The following is a 23,365-nucleotide window of genomic DNA, read 5'->3' on the forward strand; positions in this document are numbered from 1 at the left end:
TAATATTGTCCTCAAGTGCATCGGCCTTGTATAGACTCTCTATATACTCCTTCCACCTTTCTGCTTTCCCTTCTTTGCTTAGAACTGGGTTTCCATCTGAGCTCTTGATGTTCATACATGTGGTTCTCTTCTCTCCAAAGGTCTCTTTAATTTTCCTGTAGGCAGTATCTATCTTACCCCTAGTGAGATAAGCCTCTACATCCTTACATTTGTCCTCTAGCCATCCCTGCTTAGCCATTTTGCACTTCCCGTCGATTTCATTTTTGAGCCGTTTGTATTCCTTTTTGCCTGCTTCATTTACTGCATTTTTATATTTTCTCCTTTCATCAATTAAATTCAATTATTCTTCTGTTATCCAAGGATTTCTACTAACCCTCTTCTTTTTACCTACTTGATCGTCTGCTGCCTTCACTACTTCATCCCTCAGAGCTACCCATTCTTCTTCTACTGTATTTCTTTCCCCCATTCCTTTCAATTGTTCCCTTATGCTCTCCCTGAAACTCTGTACAACCTCTGGTTCTTTCAGTTTATCCAGGTCCCATCTCCTTAAATTCCCACCTGTTTGCAGTTTCTTCAGTTTTAATCTACAGGTCATAACCAATAGATTGTGGTCAGAGTCCACATCTGCCCCTGGAAATGTCTTACAATTTAAAACCTGGTTCCTAAATCTCTGTCTTACCATTATATAATCTATGTCTTACCATTATATAATCTATCTGATACCTTTTAGTATGTCCAGGGTTCTTCCATGTATACAACTCTACCTCTATAGTCGTCCATAATTGCGGCAGTGTTGCCAGTGTAGAATTTTGTGCACGAACTGGCCTCTCGATTACGTCCCATCAATTTTCGACGGGATTCGTGTCGGACGAACTGGGTGGCCAAATTATTCTCTCGAATGGTCCAGAATGTTCTTCAACCCAATCGTGAACAGCTGTGACCCCGTGACAGGGCGCGTCGTCATCCATCTTAGTTTCGCTGCCAATGATCTCCCAGTAGCCGAAAAAACCATTTCCAGTCAGTGGCCGGTTCAGTGGGACCGAAGGCAAAACACAACCCACACCGTTGTGGACCTAACACCAGCTTGCACAGTGCCTTGTTGACAGCTTGACTCCATGGTTACTTGCGGTCTGCGCCACACTTGATTCCTACCTTCAGCTCTTACCAACTGAAATCGGGACTCATCTGACCAGGTTACGGTTTTCCAGTTGCCTAAGGTCCAACCGATACTGTCACGAGCCCAGGACAGGTGCTGCAGGCGATGTTGTGAGGTTAGCAAAGGCCATAGCCCCATTAACGCCAAATTTCGCTGCTGTGTCCCAACGAACTCGTTCGTCGTACGTCCCACATCTGAGGTTCTTCCACGCAATGTTGCTTGTCTGTTAGCACTTACAACTCTATGCATATGTCGCTGATCTTGGTTGTTAAGTGAAGACCGTCGACCACTGTGTCGTCCGTGGTGAGAGGCTATGCCTGAAATTAGGTATTCTCGGCACACTCTTGATATTGTAGATCTTAGAATACTGAATTCCTTGACGATATCCGAAATGGGATATCCTATGGGTTTAGCTCCGAGTACTGTTTCGCGTTCAGAGTCTGTTAATTCCCGTCGTGCGTCCACAAATACCCCGGAAACCTTTTCCCACATGAATCACCTGAGTCCAAATGTCAGCTCCGCCAACGCATTGCCCCTTTTATAACTTGTGTACGCGATAGAGAGAATCGACGAACATGACTGAGAACAATCGCAACCTTAAAATATGTGGTACTACCCACCAGGAGCGGGTTGAAGTGGAACGACCACATAAAACTAATTGTTAGAGCCTGTATATGCTAGACTACAATTCAGTGGAAGCATTCTCAGTAAATATAATTCACCCACGTAATTCGTAGCTTGCAAAACTCTCGTTCGAGCGGTTCTTGAGGACTCCTCGCTGCTCTGCGACGCTTACCAAGTAGGATTAATAAAGGAGATACGGTAAATACAAAGCGTTACGGAGATGATAGATAAACTCCAGTGGAAGACTCCGCAGGAGAGACGCTCAGTAGCTCGGTACGGGCTTTTGTTAAAGTTTCGAGAACATACCTTCACCGAAGAGTCAAGCAGTATATTGCTCCCTGCTACGTATATCTCGCGAAGAGACCATGAGGATAAAATGAGAGAGATTAGAGCCCACACAGAAGCATACCGACAATCCTTCTTTCTACGAACAATACGAGACTGGAATAGAAGGGAGAACCGATAGAGGTACTCAAGGTACCCTCCGCCACACACCGTCAGGTGGCTTGCGGAGTATGGATGTAGATGTAGATGTAGATGTAGAAGAGTTACGCGCTTCGTCACGAGCTGTTTAATCAATCCATCGCTTGGAGCTTGACTCTGAAAATGCTGAGGATCCTATTACGCGCTTGAGTTACGCCTGCCGTTTCATTTCCACTGGCGTTCCAACCTCTGATAGTATAGGCAATCATTCATTACGCCGTTTTGATAATAAAGACACTCCGTCACCTTTCATGCAATAAGCGTTAACAACTATTTACAAGGTGTACGTGACAATGTCAGTCTTCTTTAAATGTTAATGTATACGATGTACAATCTACTAGATGATACCTAATTCCGGTTGTAAATCGCGGCAAAGTATGTTGATGAGTGCTTGTAAGGTGCGAAAATGTAGCCACCTTGCAACGTAAGGAAGATCAGCAGCGAGTTGACGCATGGTACAGGGAATGGCAATTGAATCTCAATGTAGACAAGTGTAATGTGCTGCGAATACATAGAAAGAAAGATCCCTTATCATTTAGCTACAATATAGCAGGTCAGCAACTGGAAGCAGTTAATTCCATAAATTATCTGGAAGTACGCATTAGGAGTGATTTAAAATGGAATAACCACATAAAATTAATCGTCGGTAAAGCAGACGCCAGACTGAGATTCACTGGAAGAATCCTAGGGAAATGCAATCCTTAAAACAAAAGAAGTAGGTTACAGTACGCTTGTTCGCCCACTGCTCGAATACTGCTCAGCATTGTGGGATCCGTACCAGATAGGGTTGATACAAGAGATAGAGAAGACCCAACGGAGAGCAGCGCGCTTCGTTACAGGATCATTTAGTAATCGCGAAAGCGTTACGGAGATGATAGATAATCTCCAGTGGAAGACTCTGCAGGAGTAGCTCGGTACGGGCTTTTGTTGAAGTTTCGAGAACGTATCTTCACCGAGGAGTCAAGCAGTATGTTGCTCCCTCCTACGTATATCTCGCGAAGAGACCATGAGGATAAAATCAGAGAGATTAGAGCCCACACAGAGGCATAATGACAATCTTTCTTTCCACGAACAATACGAGACTGGAATAGAAGGGAGAACCGATAGAGGTACTCAGGGTACCCTCCGCCACACACCGTCAGGTGGATGTAGATGTAGATGTAGAAACACCCTCCACCGCACTCCGTACCATGGATTACGTAGTACAGATGTGAGAACACATACGGGAAATCTAATCCTGAGTAGAGAGAAGGGACTTTTAACCTCGTTCCTTTGAGTGCAGCGTGCTAACCTTTGCGCCCTTCCCTCTTCTCATGTCGGCCAGTCGTTAAGGTCTACCCTTTGTACCTTTTTCTCTAACTGCTGCAGTCGTGCGTCAGTGAATCCTGTGCAGAGCGGAGCGCATCTCTGCGGGAGAACTTGCATCGACCTGGTAACGAGCGGCTTATTCTCTGTTCCTGTTACTTACTCAGAGACATCGGTTCGTGTCCTCCATAAACTGCGCTTCATACGCCTGCAGTTGGCTAGGTCACCTCTAGGACATCGAGCTGACGTATTCAGACCATTACGCTACCTTCGAGACAACGAACCCACGCGAATTACTACATAGTCTCTGCCGAAACAGTATCTTTCTCTCAAGGTCATATATCACTGAACGCTAAGCACTTCCACTAACTTAGTCTTGTTTTCCGATTAGCCATCTGGACCAAGCTAATCGATGGTGGAATGAGATGCTACATACTCGACAGAAAGCTACATCTACATGACAACTGTACTGTTCAAATTAAGTGTTTGGCTGAGGGTACATACAACCACTGTCACACTATTTCTTGACAGTTCCACTCTCGAATAACAGTGGGAAGAACGAACCTAAATCTTTCCGTGCAAGCTCTGATCTCTGTTATTTCGTTACGGTGGTTATTCCTTTTTCCCTGCAGGTGGGAGCGACACTCGAGAAGATAACGGATAAGCGCAGTGTAGGCCGACTCTTTAGTAGACCTGTGCCATCTGCTACAAGGACGCAGTCTGTGGTTCGCCTTTCCCACAACATTTTCCATGTGTTGTTCCAACTTAAATTGCTTCGTAATTGCAATCCCTAGGTATTTAGTTGAATCGACAACCTTTAAATTTGTGAGATCTGTCGTGTAACAGAAACGTAACGAAAACTTTTTAGTATGCCTGTGGAGGACCTCACACTGAACTTTTTTAGTACTCCTGTAGAAGACCTCACACATTTCATTGTTTGGGATCAGTTGCCAAATTTTGCTGCCAAAAAAGAAAAATAATACAAGGAAAGGAAAAACAGGTGTGTGGTACATGGGACCAGTTAATACTAACATAATAATAATAATAATAATAATAATAATAATCTGTTTGTGATAGTGACATCGGCAAATAACTTCTAAAGAGGTATAGAATGCACATGATGTAGATCAGTGGTTTCCAACCTGTAGGTAATTACCCCCTGAGGGGTGAAATCAAATTTTGTGAGCCAGCAGGGGTGGCCGAGCGGTTCTAGTGCTACAGTCTGGAACCGCGCGCCGCTACGGTTGCAGGTTCGAATCCTGCCTCGGACATGGATGTGTGTGATGTCCTTAGGTTAGTTAGGCTTAAGAAGTTCTACGTTCTAGGGGACTGATGACCTCAGAAGTTAAGTCCCATAGTGCTCAGAGCCATTTGAAATTTTCTGAGGGGTAAAAACTAAGCGATTCGATTCTGTTTCTGTCAATTATTGTCAAGAGATCAATAGAATTATTACAATTTTTTAATACTCTAATATCGATTATATAAGTTATCAATAATTACTTCTCTCAATTAGTAGCATTAATGCAGTGGAGGTTACAGGTTCTTCACATAGTCCACCCACTACATACATATCTTGCGCTTTGTCCCGTACATCGCTGACGATAAAAGTGAGACACATACGTAACAAATGCTAAATAGCTCACGAAAACGTCTTCTCCAAGTTGTAGATATACCTAAAGTAGTGCAGAAATTGCTTCATTCCTCGCTTCGAAACAGATAAATTAATTAATTGTCAGAACAACACAGTAGTAACTACATAAGGCTACTATAGTCCTGTATACCGTATTATTATTATTATTCGAGTGGTTAGACACAAATCATTAACAGCCTGAAGTCGTCCAATTTATGCCACTTCAGAAGTAAGGAATGCTGCAATCAACTGATTGACAGCCAGTCAGCATAGTGCACACATCTGAACTTGCTTAATTTTAAATGGGGTTGCAGTGTGCAGGTCAAGCAAGCGCCACAGTCGAGACGAGTAATAAAGGATAAGTATGTTTCGTAACAAGTGTCAACACTCTGATTGCAGTCAGGGGTCTAAGAAAGATTGGGGACCACTAATGTGGATAATATTACATGTTAACAGATTTGTGCCTTGGTTAACTTAAAAAGACGATGGAAATCATATGTTGTAATGCTTTTCATATTTCAGCACTCTTGGTAATACTAAAACATGCAAAAACAAACAGCATTCCATTAACACGTCTAAAAGTCGCGTCTGAAGGAAGGTGCTATTTGAGCGACACCCCACGAAATTTTTATCACCGAGCATCGAAATTTTTATCACTGAGCATCGTCAAGACAGCTAATATTTACATGCTGAGAGTAACAACAACATAAAGTTTGGCAAGAGAAAGTAGTGTTAAAATGGAGCAAGCCAGGGTAGAAATAGACGTACGTCTTTCTATATTTACTGATTCATATTGTATAAAAGTTTGATGAGGCATGAGTCCACAGTCGTGATGTAACTTTTGGAGGTGATATTTTACGCTTATGGCTGTGACAAGCTTTATTGATTGGAATTACAGTTTCATGTTATTGCCTTTATCAATTGTACATAATGAATGCGGGTAACAACACATGGTGGGTGGTATGTGAACTGCATTTTGAACTACATGGACGGATCCAATCCATGGCAATGAAAACTTTTTTCTTTTTTTGTTGGGGGAGAGCTGTAGCGACCACCCATGTCCTCTCCTGTGCCAACCTCTTCATCTCAGAGTAACACTTGCACCCAAAGTCGTCAGTTATTTGTTGTTCTTATTCCAGTCTCTGTCTTTCTGTACAGATTATACCCTCTACAGCTCTCCCCAGTGCCACGTAAGTTGTTCCCTGATGTCTTAATACGTGCCCTACTTTCTAGTCGACGATTTCCGAATACACCTTTCCTCACCGATTTCGAATGTGGGAAAGCAAGTATGGCGCTCCCTACCCTACGCTCTGATATTTATACGGCACTCTGTATTCGATCCACATCGAAGAAGGGTTTTGACTACGAAAGTAGGTGTTCTTCAATGCCGTCCGCGCCTATTGTAACTGCTTGACGTCAGATTCCTATGCAATAATTTAATATTTAATAATAACTACTTTTGTATAACTTTTCTGGACAGCTGTCCAAGAAGCGGACGCGCCCGTGGGAAAAAAAATCTTCAGGATATCAGTTGACAGAGCTGCATTGGTTTGTAAGACGAGGGTTACTCGATATATGCAGGCCTGAAGATGATACCGAGCGAGGTGGCGCAGTGGTTAGCACACTGGACTCGCATTCGGGAGGACGACGGTTCAATCCCGTCTCCGGCCATCCTGATTTAGGTTTTCCGTGATTTCCCTAAATCGTTTCAGGCAAATGCCGGGATGGTTCCTTTGAAAGGGCACGGCCGATTTCCTTCCCAATCCTTCCCTAACCCGAGCTTGCGCTCCGTCTCTAATGACCTCGTTGTCGACGGGACGTTAAACACTAACCACCGCCACCGACCACCGCCTGAAGATGGCATAATGTAATGCCGAAACTGGTCGCCTAACAAATAAAACAAAAAAACGGCTGTAAGTATTTTATTATTGGATACCCATTTCCAGTCAATGATCGGTTCAGTTGGACCAGACATCCAGTCCATTCCAAGCAAACACAGCCCGCACCATTGTGGAGCCACCACCAGCTCGCACAGTGCCTTGGTGAACTTGAGTCCATGGCTTCGTGAGGTCTGCGCCACACTCGAAATCCAGTTTCAGCTCTTACTAATTGAAATCTGACCAGGCCACGGTTCTCCCGCCATCAAGGGTCAAACCGTTATGGTAACGAGCCTAGGAAGGCGCTGCAGGCGCTGTGGTACTGTTAGCAAAGGCACTTCCGTCGGTCGTCTACTTCCATAGCTCATTAACGCCGCATTGTCCTAAAGGACACGTTCTTCGTACTCCCACATTGATTTCTGCGGTTATTTCGTGTGCAGTGTTGCTTGTCTGTTAGCACTGACAACTGTACGCAAATGCCGCTGCTCTCGGTCGTTAAGTGAAGGCCGTCGGCCACGGCGTTGACCGTGGTGAGAGGTAAAGAGTTAATGCCTGAAATTTGGTATTGTCGGTGCTCTCTTGACAATGTGGATCTCGGAATATTGAATTCCGCAATGATTTCCTAAATGGAATGTCCAATGCGTTTGGCTCCAGCCACATTTCCACATTCAAAGTCTGTTAATTCCCGTCGTGGGGCCGTAATCACGTCGGACACTTTTCCACATCAGCCACCTGGGTACAAATGGAAACTACGTCAATGCACTGCCCTTTTATACCTTGTTGTACGCGATACTACCACTATCTGTATATGTGCATATCGCTATCGCGTGATTTTTGTCACCTCAGTGTAATGTGCGCTATAGCGTCCATTTGTACACTCATGCTCATAAATTAAGTATAATGCTGATACATGGTGAAACAACGCTCTGGCGGACGGTTTGCGGGTTTAAATCACCTCGCGGTATTACCATGCGGTGCATTTGACCTGTGGTCGTCGCACGGTGGCGCTGGCAGCAGTCCACATACGCAGAGGTGTGTTGGTGCATGTCAGAGTAAGCCGGCCGTGGTGGCCGTGCGGTTCTAGGCGCTGCAGTCCGGAACCGCGGGACTGCTACAGTCGCAGGTTCGAATACTGCCTCGGGCATGGATGTGTGTGATGTCCTTAGGTTAATTAGGTTTAAGTAGTTCTAAGTTCTAGGGGACTGATGACCTAAGATGTGCTCAGAGCCAGCCATGTCAGAGTACGGTGCAGCGAGTAGGTGTGCAGACGTTTTCAGACGTGCTAATGGTGACTGTGTGTTGAAAATGGCTCAAAGAACACATATTGATGACGTCATGAGGGGTAGAATACTAGGGCGACTGGAGGCTGGTCAAACACAGCAGGTCGTAGCACGGGCCCTCCGTGTGCCACAAAGTGTGACCTCAAGACTATGGAAATGCTTCCAGCAGACAGGAAACGTGTCCAGGCGCTACAGTATAGGACGCCCACAGTGTACAACACCACAAGAAGACCGATACCTCACCATCAGTGCCCACAGACGCCCACGGAGTACTGCAGGTAGCCTCGCTCGGGACCTTACCACAGCCACTGGAACAGTTGTCTCCAGACACACAGTCTACAGACGACTGAACAGACATGGTTTATTCGCCCAGAGACCTGCAAGGTGCATTCCACTGATCCCTGGTCACAGGAGAGCCCGTAAAGCTTGGTGTCAAGAACACAGTCTATGGTCACTGGAACAGTGGTCCCAGGTTATGTTCACGGACGAGTCCAGGTATAGTCTGAACACTGATTCTCGCCGGGTTTTCATCTGGCTTTAATCAGGAACCAGACACCAGACCTAAACCCCATCGAGCACGTCTGGGATATTCTCGGTCGACGTATCACTGCACGTCTTCAAACCCCTACGACACTTCAGGAGCTCCAACAGGCACTGGTGCAAGAATGGGAGGCTATACCCCAGCAGCTGCTCGACCACCTGATCCAGAGTATGCCAACCCGTTGTGCGGCCTGTGTACGTGTGCATGGTGATCATATCGCATATTGATGTCCGGGTACATGCGTAGGAAAGAGTGGCGTTTTGTAGCACATGTGTTTCGGGACGGTTTTCTCAACTTATCACCAATACTGTGGACGTACAGATCTGTGTCATGTATGTTCCCTATGTGCGTATGCTATTAGCGCCAGTTTTGTGTAGTGCCACGTTGTGTGGCACCACATTCTGCAATTATCCTTAATTTATGAGCATGATTGTGTATCTGGAAATGGAAATGCCGTGTGGCTAGGGCCTCCCGTCGCGTACACCGTTCGCCTGGTGCAAGTATTTCGAGTTGACGCCACTTCGGCGACTTGCGTGTCGATGGGGATGAAATTATGATGATAAGGGCAACACCCAGTCCCTGAGCGGAGAAAATCTCCGACCCAGCCGGAAATCGAACCCGGGCCGTTAGGTATGACAGTCCGTCGCGCTCACCACTCAGCTACCATGGGCGGACATGTGTATTGGATAATGATAGTTACTCGAAAATTCCAATGGCAAGCAAGAAAACTTGTTGTCAGCCGTAACCGGAAATGACGATCTCCAGGAGTTTATTTACTGTTGCACTGGACTATGATACGTGAGAAATAAATGAAACTGTATAGTGTGTATCTGGCTCTGTGCAGCTAAACACGTTGTGCAGTTCACATGTTCAGCGCTTTATTAACAACAGCGTGTGAGTCAGTCTCTGACAAATTCCTATTTATAATGTTAATGAATACGATTCTGATTCGTGGAACATAAATCATTTTTTTTAGTTGTTGCTTACGTATGTAGTGTTGGAACTAATGTAGTCCTATAAATACAGTGGAGCCGAAAGTGTTTGCCGCAATAGGACTCAATTTATTTCCGTAATGGCGAGCGATTTTAATTCCCAACCCGAGATGGGCCAGAGGTAAATACTATCATTTGTTAGCGATGCTTTTAATAAACGTGGGAGAGGGAGTAATTGCTCCATAGCTGGTGGCCCTTTCCCAGCCGCTGTTAGCACGGAGGCCTCGCGTGACTGGGGGCCATTTGCGGTGTCGGTGTCCGGGCACGCCGTATCGCTCTGCGCCCGTTTGGGAGGCAAGCCGCGTGCCGCCGCTGTGTCGCCGCTAGCTGCGCTTCCCTACCCCGGTGGTTGTCTTGCCGGTTGCATACTCGCCACATCCAGGGGCGGGAGCAGCTCGCCTCGTGTGTCAAAGTAACTCCTCAACAGCAAGGACGTCGTAAACAGGCTGTTACTTCGTCTCCAGTGGATTCAGCGAAAAGTTCATACAGGGTGAAAAGTATTTAAACCGACAAACTCTGGGAGGCTGCAGGGGACATCACAGCACATATATTTTCCCTAATGTCATTTTTTCCAATGAGCAGTAATTAAACCGGTAGAGGAAGATTTCTCTGGCGGCAAATTAATTAAAGCAACAAACACTTTTCCATTTTTTATGACCAAGAGACAACACATTAACACAATCCAATTTCAATTACAGTAGATTTTCAAAAATGCCACCACTGACACGTAAGCCGGCCGGAGTGGCCGAGCGGTTCTAGGCGCTACAGTCTGGAACCGCGCGACCGCTACGGTCGCAGGTTCGAATCTTGCCTCGGGCATGGATGTGTGTGGTGTCCTTAGTTTAGTTAGGTTTAAGTAGTTCTAAGTTCTAGGGGACTGATGACCTCAGATGTTGAGTCCCATAGTGCTCAGTTTGAACCAGTGACACGTAAACAAAGGTTACCTAGTGGGATTATGTTCTGTCTGAGACGGGCAAAAACTCCAGGAGGGTCCTGAATTACTCCTGCTGCTGCTACTATCCGGGCAACCAGATCCTCTTCTGATGCAACAGGAGTTGCGTAAACGAGGTTACGCATCTCTCCCCACACAAAAAAGTCCAGAGGGGACATATCTGGGGATCGAGCAGGCCATGGTACAGGACCACCTCTGCCAATCCACGTTTCTGGGAACCGTCGGTCCAGGAATCGACACACAGGACCACTGAAATGTACCGCCGCCCCGTCATGCTGGAACCACATGCGTTGTCTTGTAGGGAGCGGGACGTCTTCCAGCAATTCTGGCAATGCTCTGGCGAGAAAATTGTAATAGTGCCTGCCATTTAATGGCCTAGGTAGCAGATACGGCCCCATTAAACAGTCCCCAACAACACCGACCCACACATTAACGAAGAACCACACATGATGAGCGCTAGTAACCGTGGCATGTGGGTTATCCTCAAACCAAACATGCGAATTGTGCATGTTGGAGACTCCATCACGCCCGAAGGTTGCTTCATCGGTAAACAACACAGAGGATGGAAATGTAGGATGCATTTCACACTGTTCCAGGTACCACTGCGAAAACTGTGCTCTGGGTGGATAATCAACTGGTTCCAGGTTGTGGACACGCTGTAAGTGAAACGGACGTAACAATTGCTCTCGAAGGACTGTTCAAAACATTCGTCTGATTCGTCCCCATATTACGTGCAATTGCACGAGTGCTGATTGAAGGATCCCGCTCCACATACTCCAAGACAGCTTCCTCAAATTGCAGCGTTCTTACCGTGCGACGGCCTCCCTGTCCAGGTAATCTGCTAAATGACCCGGTCTCACGCAGACGTTGGTAACAGCATCAAAGGTCGTATGATGGGGGATACTGCGATTAGGATATTGTTGTTGATAAACCCGCTGTGCTTCTCGTCCGTTGTGGTGCGCTACGTAGTACGCACCAACCACATCAGCGTGCTCACTCCAGGTGTATCGCTCCATTAGTAAGCAGAGACAATGCACTACTACACTGGTGGACAGCAGTTGCCAAGAGCGTAATACGGCCTCTAACAACTGAAGAGCGTAATACGGCCTCCAACGGTTTAAATAATCCTCATAGGAAAAAATGACAATACGGAAAAATATTTGTTTTGATGTCCGCTGCAACCTCCCAGAGTTTGTCGGTTTAAATACTTTTCACCCTGTATAAACAGGCGTGAATACCGTATACATGCCGCGCGATAGACCCCGCTAAGTCGACCCCCAGAATCGGACGTTTCCCATCGAGTCAGGCGGAGCGCTCCACTAATACCCGGTGGTTACAATTAAACTATCCCTATTTAACACGTTATAACACGGAAACTAATTACCATTCGAGTATTAACAATGTCAAGGACTTGGGGAAGAGAAATAATGCAGAATCAATTCAACTGAAACGCTTTTAATGTGCTGCTGCCGTACATCATACCATTACATACCGGCACCATCACTACTACAAAAGTGGCTCAGTATGGCGCCCCGAAGGGCCCAGAAGAGTCTGAAAGCACAGCATTGCATTATGCACAGCAGAACGAAGCATGTCCGTAGGTATGGTGGCTACCTCTCTCGATAAATGGTTCAAATGGCTCTGAGCACTATGGGACTTGTCATCTGAGGTCATCAGTCCCCTAGAACTTAGAACTACTTAAACCTAACTAACCTAAGGACATCACACACATCCATGCCCAAGGCAGGATTCGAACCTGCGACCATAGTGGTTACGCGGTTCCAGAGTGAAGTGCCTAGAAATGCTCGGCCACAGCGGCCGGCCTCTCTTGATATTCTGCGCTGCAGATCATCACATGTGTGAATGTTCCCCTGGTAAACCCTGACCTTCAGGTAGCCCCGTAACCAGAAATCACAGGGAATGAGATCAGATGATCGTGCCGGCCAAGAATTTGGAAACGATTGGCTGATAATTCGATCGTTTCCAAATGCGTTTCGGAGAAGCAGGTTATAAGCTCCCTTCATCTTGGAGATTATATGGGTTAATTAATGATTATTATGTTACAAACCTCTTGTTGTAGTTGACCGTGTATATCAGGACTTCGTTCATTGTTAAATCCAATGGTGTGGTACTAACTGACGGAGACGCATTAAGAACTGGTAAAATTTAATTTATTTCTTTTATCACACTGCACAAACATTAACACACTATTATTCAAACTGTGTGCCACTACTATTAAACACCGAGCGGGGTGGCGCAGTGGTTAGACACTGGACTCGCATTCGGGAGGACGACGGTTCAATCCCGCGTCCGGCCATCCTGATTTAGGTTTTCCGTGATTTCCCTAAATCACTCCAGGCAAATGCCGGGATGTTTCTCTCAAAGGGCACGGTCGATTTCCTTCCCCATCCTTCCCTACTCCGATGAGACCGATGACCACGCTGTCTGGTCTCCTTCCCCAAACCAACCAACCAACTACTATTAAACATAGAGATAAATCCTTCGCCACGCAACCGCCTTTGGCTCACGCAACCTACACCTTCCACAGCCTCTCAACAACAACTTCTGGTTGCGACTCTCTGCGCCACTGGGCATTGTCACCCTCCAAAGAACAACCACTTACAGATACTACACACCAGTACCCTCACAAGGTGAACTTCACCAGCGATGTGCGGTGGGGCCCCATTTTGCACGAAAACTGTTGAGTTCAATGCGTCTCTACCCTATAGGGCGGGTATGAAATGCTGGCGACGCATATCGCAGTAATGCTGGCCAGTCACACTGCGCGTCTTTGGTCCTTGAGCGCCAACCTGTTCAGAAAAGAATGGGCCAATGATGAACGTAGCTGTGAAGCCACACCATACGGTGACACGTTCACCATGCTGAGGAACTTCATGCACAGTGACAGGAGGTGAAGATCCCCACACTCGGAAATTCTGTGTGTTCACCGCACCCGTCAGAGAAAAATGAGCTTCGTCTGTCCATAGCATTGTCCAGGGCCAGCCCTCGTCAACTTCCGTCCTCGCGGGAAAGTAAAGATCGAAGTCAACACGTCGTTGTGCGTCCTGTGGTGCAAGCTGCTGTACGATATGGATATTGTACGAATACGATTTGAGAATGGTTCGAAGCACCTTCCGTACAGTGTACCACAGGATTTTCAACCGTCGTGACACAGCACGCGCACTGCCTGACGATCGGAAAATGCGTGCAGCGCTGTCTGCCATAGTAACAGCGATTTCGTCAACCACCTGTGGTGCAACCGGTCCTCGGCCTCTTCCCGGAGCGACACCCAGTTCTCCAGTTGACTCGAACTTCTTCATCATGCTCCGCCCAGAAAGAGGACCCTTCCGTAATCCTTTTAGCCGGCGATATCTCGAAGTGCAGCTGCAGTATTACTGTTGTTTTGATAACAGAGCTTCACCAATAATGCCCTTCTCATTTTGTCCAAGCTCATGTTGACACGTCAACAAGTGCACTGCGACTGATCAGGTGTGTGAGACTATGAATCACAATGACTGATCACGGCACCTGGGGGCCATAGTTGGAACTGGACGGTGGCGCTGTGGCGCATGGAAATCATGCACCCCACACTCTGGACATTAATGCAACCAAGTTTGGTACTCGTACGGTAGTTTGTTTTCGTGTTACGATGCGTTAAATATGAAAAGTTTAAGGGGCTCTGGAACGCCCTATACTTGCAATGTTAAAATAACGCTTATAAATTACATATTTCCTCACAAAGTATTTGAGGTAGGAAGTTGCACTTTTTACAGATTATTTATTGGAATATGGGCTACAACTTAACACAGGGATTTTACAAAATTTTAGTTCAGTTATTAAAGACGATTTTTTTGTCAATTGTAATGAAAATTCACAACATTTTTTTTGCAATTTTTTATTTATATATTCAAAAATATACAGTTTTTTGGAAAAAGGCTGTGTTAAATTATGCAGAAGGTACTGTGTAACATTTACTGAAAGTTTGAAACAAATATGTTTGGAAGATCCTTAGAAAACATGTAATTAGTATGAGAAAATAAAAGTTTTGGGAATCGAGCGACAAAGATTGGATTAACTTTTTAGTGTATTCCAGGTCCATAGGATGGATTATCTTCATCCTCTGCAAACTTCTCCTCCAGCTTCCTTTTGTTCCTCCTCCTGTTTACTCTTGCGTGTATTTCTAGACTCTTTACAGCCCTGTCTGCAGCCCGAAGGCGTTCCTGTCTAAAGCAAGCATCGCTCGTTGTTGTGTTCGTAGATTTTGCTACCATTTTCTTCAGTTGCAGTTACTGCAACACTGTTCCAAAAAGGTGGTCATGTATGAACACTTATCACATTTCAGTTGTATTTCACTAGCAAGTCCTACGTGCTTTATTATGGAGAGTTCCAGACCAACTTCACTACAATGAATACATCTTACACAGTTTGAAAAAATTCCTTTGAGAACCGACATGTCAAATATTTCATTCACATCCGATTCGCCCATAAAACATTCATAGTTTTCACTCATTGAACCAAGCTTCTTCTGTGAAGTATTTTCTTTCCCACTTTGACTGCTATGGGCAGGTGTACTTGAGAGGTTAGGTTCACCCACTTGGTTATCGTCTTTATTGTTTACAGTAATAACACATACCTTTGGCTTTCCAACATTTCTCCTTTTCTTAAAAGCCTTCAGAGGATTTCTAGTAACTTTACTTTTACTCATTATTATACTTCAACAAAACAGAGACTCAAGAAACAGAATTAATTACGAATATTTTCGAGATAACGACAGAGTAAATAAACATGAAACAATCGACAATCACACCAGCGATATATATTGAACCATCACAGGTTAGCCACAACACATACTTTATCTCACATCACTAAAATGTACCTGATGAACACGGACGTTAATAATAACACCATTTGACAGCAGTTTAACAGCGCCACAGTGGGTCACGCCCATGTAGAACACATTTCAAAAAAAAATTTAAAAATAGTTGTAGTCTTCGGAATTGAATAAATTATATATCTATTAAAAGGTAATAGTCTGCAGATTCAGAAAACGCAAAAAAGTAAAAACTGTACTTTTCATGATTTTGAGCCTTTCCGGAGCCCCTTAATTATAACCAACAGTAAATACTCTGCGATATCACGTTCGAAAATGAAGACCCCACCAGTACAAAGCAAATTAAAGGCAAAGTTTTTCATCGTCAAACACAAAGTAGCTGTAAATGTTCACCAGTTTATGAAGGAAGAAGGCTGTGCTATGTGTGCCATTAAAACTAAAATCCACATTGAAACGAGTGGCCAAAGCAACTGGTGTATCGTTTACTTACGTTCGAAGAATCAAGAGAGAACTGGAAAGGGTCCAGGCAGGTGAATCATCGACTTTTTCAGCACCCCTTAAGGAAGGCCCAAACAGTTTTAATGAGCAAGTCGTTCGCCGCGTGGTGAATAATTTCTGTATTACAGATGAAAAAGACCACTTTAAAGGAAACCCATAAAGTTTATAGAATTTAATAAATTTTGATAGATGTACAAACACACTTCGTAAAATTGTTTGCACTGTAGCATTTAGGTGAGAGAAGACAGCAAATAACCGAAAAGTTTTGCTTTGTCTATATGTACGAGACGTATGTTCACACTTTTCACACAGCATCGTACGGATGGAGTGATAAATCACTACAGGACCTGCTGGAACCTGTTTCGAAAGGAAGCAGAATTATTACCTAAGGAGGACAGTTTTGTACTGAATGGTACATTAGGTTTAAATTTAACCAGAAAACAGGAGATTATCACAAAGACCTGGACATCTGAAATTACGAAAAGTGGATCAAGGAGAGATTAATACCTAAATTACCACCTCATACTCTCCTCGTTATATTGGGTAGGTGCAAATGTTCGTAGCGTTTTTCCATAAGTTTAATAAACGGAACAGATACACAAAACGGAGACTTTAGTCATGAATTATATGTTCTCCTTCACTATTTACAACAGTCTGCCAAAGCTGGGGTAACTTTTCGATTCAGCGACTGTATACACCACATGGTTTCGAGGCGCATAACTCTTCGAGCCATGTTCGGAGCGCATTTTCATCCGGAAAGGAAGTTCCTTGAAGGGTGGTCGATCGGGAGAGGAAATGTGAAAATCTGAGGGCACAAGATTCATGTCAATAAGGTGAAAGCGGAATAACTTCCCAAATCAACTCCAGCGCAGCGTTTTTGTCAGTCTAGCACATTGCGGGCGGGCGTTATCGTGGAGTAACCTCACATCACGTAGTCCTTCTGGTCGCTGTTCTCGGATTGCGTCTGAAAGGCGTCCGAGTTGTTGACAATAAATGTCAGCAGTGATGGTTACGCGTCGGGGAAGCCATTCGTACTACACTACACCATCGTTGTTCCATCTTTTGTTGATGCGCGCAAGTCTTTGTAGGGGAAGTTGCTGCTTTGTTTGGGCTCAACCATTCCTTTCTTTTTACGTTAGCACAAAGACATCATTTCTCGTTACTACCAGCGAAGAGCAGTTGAACGGAATGGACAGTGTCTTGAAAGGAGGATATAAGATGAACATCAACAAAAGCAAAACGAGGATAATGGAATGTAGTCGAATTAAGTCGGGTGATGCTGAGGGGATCAGATTAGGAAATGAGGCACTTAAAGTAGTAAAGGAGTTTTGCTATTTAGGGAGTAAAATAACTGATGATGGTCGAAGTAGAGAGGATATAAAATGTAGACTGGCAATGGCAAGGAAATCGTTTCTGAAGAAGAGAAATTTGTTAACATCGAGTATAGATTTAAGTGTCAGGAAGTCGTTTCTGAAAGTTTTTGTATGGAGTGTAGTCATGTATGGAAGTGAAACATGGACGATAACTAGTATGGACAAGAAGAGAATAGAAGCTTTCGAAATGTGGTGCTACAGAAGAATGCTGAAGATAAGGTGGGTAGATCACGTAACTAATGAGGAGGTATTGAATAGGATTGGGGAGAAGAGAAGTTTGTGGCACAACTTGACTAGAAGAAGGGATCGGTTGGTAGGACATGTTTTGAGGCATCAAGGGATCACAAATTTAGCATTGGAGCGCAGCGTGGAGGGTAAAAATCGTAGAGGGAGACCAAGAGATGAATACACTAAGCAGATTCAGAAGGATGTAGGTTGCAGTAGGTACTGGGAGATGAAGAAGCTTGCACAGGATAGAGTAGCATGGAGAGCTGCATCAAACCAGTCTCAGGACTGAAGACCACAACAACAACAACAACCAGCGAAACACGATAGGAATGGTCAGTGTTGTTCACAAGTCAATTAACGACGAGCAAGCAGAGATGCACATATAGCCAGCCGCTGATTTTTGTGATTTTGGTACCCATACACCCGATTTTTGAACCTACACATTTCACACAAATGTCGCACAATGGTGGAATGATCACAGTTCATCATACCTGGAAGTTTCCGAGTACTCTGTCCAATGACATTATTGCCGTACATACCGCAAATACTTCTGGCTGCTTCTGCTATTGTCACCACTGTATCGAACTCAAACAGAAAAATACGTCGCAAATGTTAAGATTTCTCCATTTGGCGCTCCATTTTATAGCATCCACAGCTCCACTCACTATCTCCAAATGACAAAATTGCAATACGTTAACTCAAATATCAACAGTGAACTAAAAATAAAAAATGGCTATCGATAAAGAAACCCGTTGGACTGGAATATCAACATGCAAAACAAAAACTCTACGAACGTGTGCACCAACCTAATTAATAGCACCCTTTGCCGCAGTAAGCAACTGACTCCTACCTACACGCCAATCTTTTCGAGGAGAGAGATGATGTCCTTGTTAACAGGAAAGGGAATTCCTTTCCACAAGGACATACTGAGACCCCAGTTGAAATCATTAATAGACATAAATAAACCAGGCCACATGAAATAGACAGCCCAGAAATGAATCCTATAGCGCTAATGCGGGCAAGAGGCAAGAATATGATTTCTGTACGCAATGTGGCATCCAGTAAGGACACATCATTAACACTTACAGGCGATCAAATTGCTTTCAAACAAAAGGGAACTGAAAGAAATGCTTTGAACACATAAATAAAGTTCAATAGTAGCTTATTTCAAGTGAAGGTTTACTAGACCTACCGCTGGAGATGACTATAAATATGGGAAGTTATACACACTCGAATAACGATAGTCATAGCAACTGAAGGGATACTGATTCAGCAGGTGACACTGTCAGTGGAAGTGAAACACAGACGGTTACTGAAAATGAATAAATGTGACGATGGACCGATTTCTAATTATTTTTGTGTTTTTAAATAGTAACCGTTAAAGATCCTTATTATTAAGTCAAACGATGAATTGTATTATTTGTGATGTGCAATTGTGTCTGCAATTACTGATAAGATCTGTGAACGCCTTCTTAACAATGAAGCAACTGTTTGCGACCGACTTGTATGTTTCACATGGCTATGCCTGTAGGAAAGATAAACCTACAAGAGAAATAATTCTGACGTTACGGTTATAATGGAAGCAAACTGAAGAAAAATCAAGACACGTTCATTGGATTTGTTGATCTGAAGAAAATTTTCGACTATTTTAAGTGGTGCAAGATGGTCGAAATTCTGAGAAAAACAGGGGTAAGCTACTGAGAAAGACGGGTAATATACAACATGTATCAGAACCAAGAGAGAACAATAAGAGTGGAAGACCAAGAACGAAGTTCTCGGATTAAAAAGGGTGCAAGGAAGGGGTGTAGTTTTTTCCCCCTACTGGTCAATCTACACAGTGATGAATCAATGATGGAAATAAAAAAAATTCAAGAGTGGGATTAAAATTCAGGGGGAAAGGATATTCATGATAAGATTCGCTGGTGATACTGTTATCCTGAGTGAAACTGAAGAAAAAAATGACACTGAGCACTATGGGACTTAACATCTGAGGTCATCAGTCTCCTAGACTTAGAACTACTGAAACCTAACTAACCTAAGGACATCACACACATCCATGCCCGAGGCAGGATTCGAACCAGTGACCGCAGCAGCGGCGCGGTCCCGGACTGAAGTGCCTAGAACCGCTCGGCCACAGCGGCCGGCGAAAGTGAAGAAGAACTACAAGATGTGTTGAATGGAATGAGCAGTCTAATGAGTACAGAATGCGGATTGAGAGTAAACGGAAGAAAGACGAAAGTAATGAGTAGCAGAAATGAGAACAGCGAGTAACTTAACATAAGGATTGATGATCACGAAGTAGATAAAGTTAGGGAATTCTGCTGCCTAGGCAGCAAAATCACTCAATATGAGCAAGGAGGACATCAAAAGCATACTGGCACTGGCAAAAATGGCATTCCTGGCCAAGAGAAGTCTACTAGTATCAAACATAGGCCTTAATTTGAGGTAGAAATTTCTGAGTATGTGCTCTTGGAACACAGCTTAGTATGGTAGTGAAACAGGGTCTGCGGAAAAACCGGAATAGAAGAGAATCGAAGCATTTGAGAGGTGGTGCCACAGAACAATATTGAAAGTTAGGTGGACTGACAGTCTAAGGAATGAGGAGGTTATCCGCAGAATCGGCGAGGAAAGAAACATACAGGGTGAAAAGTATTTAAACCAACAAACTATGGGAGGTTGTAGGGGACATCAAAACAAATATTTTTCCCTAATGTCATTTCTTCCTATTTTATTTATTTATCGTATCCAAGATATCACCATTTTACAAAAAAAATTATATTACAATGCAAGAGAAGCAGTTATAATACAATAATATATGGTTGTAAGGTAAATTAACTACAATAATATAGAAAAGTATGTAACATATAATAATAAGCGCTAAGGATGCGAAACAGGGCGATTTTCATATCCCACGTGAAGCCCAATACACTGCAGCTTGAATAGCCTTGTCATTTGCTTCAAATAGGTCCTGAGTCGAACACGGGTTGTTTAGTTTCCTGCAGACCAGTAGGTGTTGTGGGTCTTGCTGTTATCCACACTCGCAGGGCTCGTCTGCACTGATGTAGCCCCATTTTTCCAAGTTTGCTCTGCATCTTGATACGCCCGTTCGTAGTCTATTCAGGGCTTTCCAGGTCGTATATGGGAGTTCAGAGCCAGCTGTGGGTTCTTCCCTGGGGCTATTCCCTGGTCTTCCTGGGTCCACATTGTACCACAGCTCTTCTCGTCGTGCTCTAGGCGATAAAAGAGTTGCTTCAGTTGTTCGTAGGAAACTCTTCCTTGATTTAAGTCGGCGAGGTTGAAGATTGTATCCGAACATTGGATGCCTGGGATCTGTCTCCTGTTTATGTTTCTCGATTTCTGCGGCAGTCCTTCTTCAGATGTCTGGCGGTGCTATGCCCATGAGGTGGTACAGCTGCTTTGTGGGAGTTGGGCGGAGGCATCCTGTCCCGATGCGTCCAGTCTCATTCAATGCTATATTTACTTGTTCAGTGTGTGTGGAATTTTGCCAAACGGGTGCCGAGTACTCCGCAGTGGAGAACGTGCGGAGAACTGTAGGTTGCGCTCCCCGTCTGCTATTTGTTAGCTTGCGGATGATGTTGTTCCTGGCACTCACTTTCATCTTTGTGGCCAAACAGTGTTCCTTGTAGGTGAGAGCACGGTCAAGTTTAATCCCAAGATATTTTGGTGTGTCGCAGTGAGATAGATGTTGTCCCTTCCAGCTTATATTGAGTTTCCTCCTTGCTTCCTTATTACGTAGGTGAAAAGCACAGACCTGGGTTTTTGCTGCGTTTGGCTTGAGGTGGTTATCATCTTAATAGTCACCCAGCTTTTCAATCGCTAAAGTTAATTTACTTTCTACCTCTTCAAAGGTTTTTCCCTGGGTGGCAATGACTTCAACACCAAGACACCACAAAAAGGCTTTTATCAAAGCCAGCGCTAAATATAATGGCCATAAACATTGAAGGGCTCTCTCATGAGAAAGAAGTGCTACTTGCTGTAGCATGTAAAACTCACTACTGTGATCTCTTACTAATCCAAGAGACCCACATTGGCCCCACAAATAGAAGACCAAAGATCCACGGAATGAAATTAGTAATTTCTTCCTATGAGGATTATTAAAACCGGTGGAGGCCGTATTAATCTCTTCAGTTGTAAGAGGCCGTATTACGCTCTTCAGTTGTAGGCAACTGTTGTCCACCAGTGTAATAGTGCATTGTCTCTGTTTACTAATGGAGCGATACACCTGGAGTGAGTACACTGATATGGTTGGTGCGTACTGTGCAGCGCACCACAACGGACGAGCTGCACAGCGGGTTTATCAACAATATCCTAATCGCCGTGCCGGCCAGGGTGGCAGAGCGGTTCTGGCGCTTCAACCCGGAACCGCGCGACTGCTACGGTCGCAAGTTCGAATCCTGCCGGGGGCATGGATGTGTGTGAAGTCCTTAGGTCAGCTAGGTTCAGGTACTTCTAAGTTCTAGGGGACTGCTGACCTCAGATGTTAAGTCCCATAGTGCTTAGAGCCATTTGAACCATTTTGAACCTAATCGCCGTATCCCGCATCATACGACCTTTACTGCTGTGTACCAACGTTTGCGTGAGACTGGGTCATTTAGCAGATTACCTGTACAGGGACGCCGTCGCACGGTAAGAAATTTGAGGAAGCTGTCTTGCAGCATGTGGAGCGGGATCCTTCAGTCAGCACTCGTGCAATTGCACGTAACATGGGAACGAATCAGACGAATGTAATTGCTTCGACAGCAATTGTTACGTCCATTTCACTTACAGCGTGTCCACAACCTGGAGCCAGTTGATTATCCACCCAGAGCACAGTTTTCGCAGTGGTACCTGGAACAGTGTGACATGCATCCTACATTTCCATTCTCTGTGTTGCTTACCGATGAAGCAACGTCCGGAGTGATGGAGTCTTCAACATGCACAATTCGCAAGTTTGGAGTGAGGATAACCCACATGCCACAGTTACTACCGCTCATCAAGTGTGGTTCTTCGTTAATGTGTGGGTCGGTGTTGTTGGGGACTGTTTAAATGGGCCGTATCTGCTACCAAGACCATTAAATGGCAGGCACTATTACAATTTTCTAGCCAGAGCATTGCCAGAATTGCTGGAAGACGTCCCGCTCCCTGCAAGACAACGCATGTGGTTCCAACATGACGGGGCGGCGGCACATTTCAGTCGTCGTGTGTGTCGATTCCTGGACCGACGGTTCCCAGAAACGTGGACTGGCAGAGGTGGTCCTGTACCATGGCCTGCTCGATCCTCAGATATGCCCCCTCTGGACTTTTTTGTGTGGGGAGAGATGCGCAACCTTGCTTACGCAACTCCTGTTGCATCAGAAGGGGATCTGGTTGCCCGGATAGTAGCAGCAGCAGGAACAATTCAGGATACTCCTGGGGTTTTTGCCCGTGTCAGACAGAACATGATCCGACGGTGTAACCTTTGTTTACATGTCAATGGAGGCATGATTGAAAATCTACTGTAACTGAAATTGGGTTGTGTTAATGTGTTGTGTCTTGGTCATAAAAAATGGAAAAGTGTTTGTTGGTTTCATTAATTTGCCGCCGGAGAAATCTTTC

This window comes from Schistocerca serialis, chromosome 2 (genome assembly GCF_023864345.2).
Source record: "Schistocerca serialis cubense isolate TAMUIC-IGC-003099 chromosome 2, iqSchSeri2.2, whole genome shotgun sequence".
NCBI classification, from domain to species: Eukaryota; Metazoa; Arthropoda; class Insecta; order Orthoptera; family Acrididae; genus Schistocerca; species Schistocerca serialis.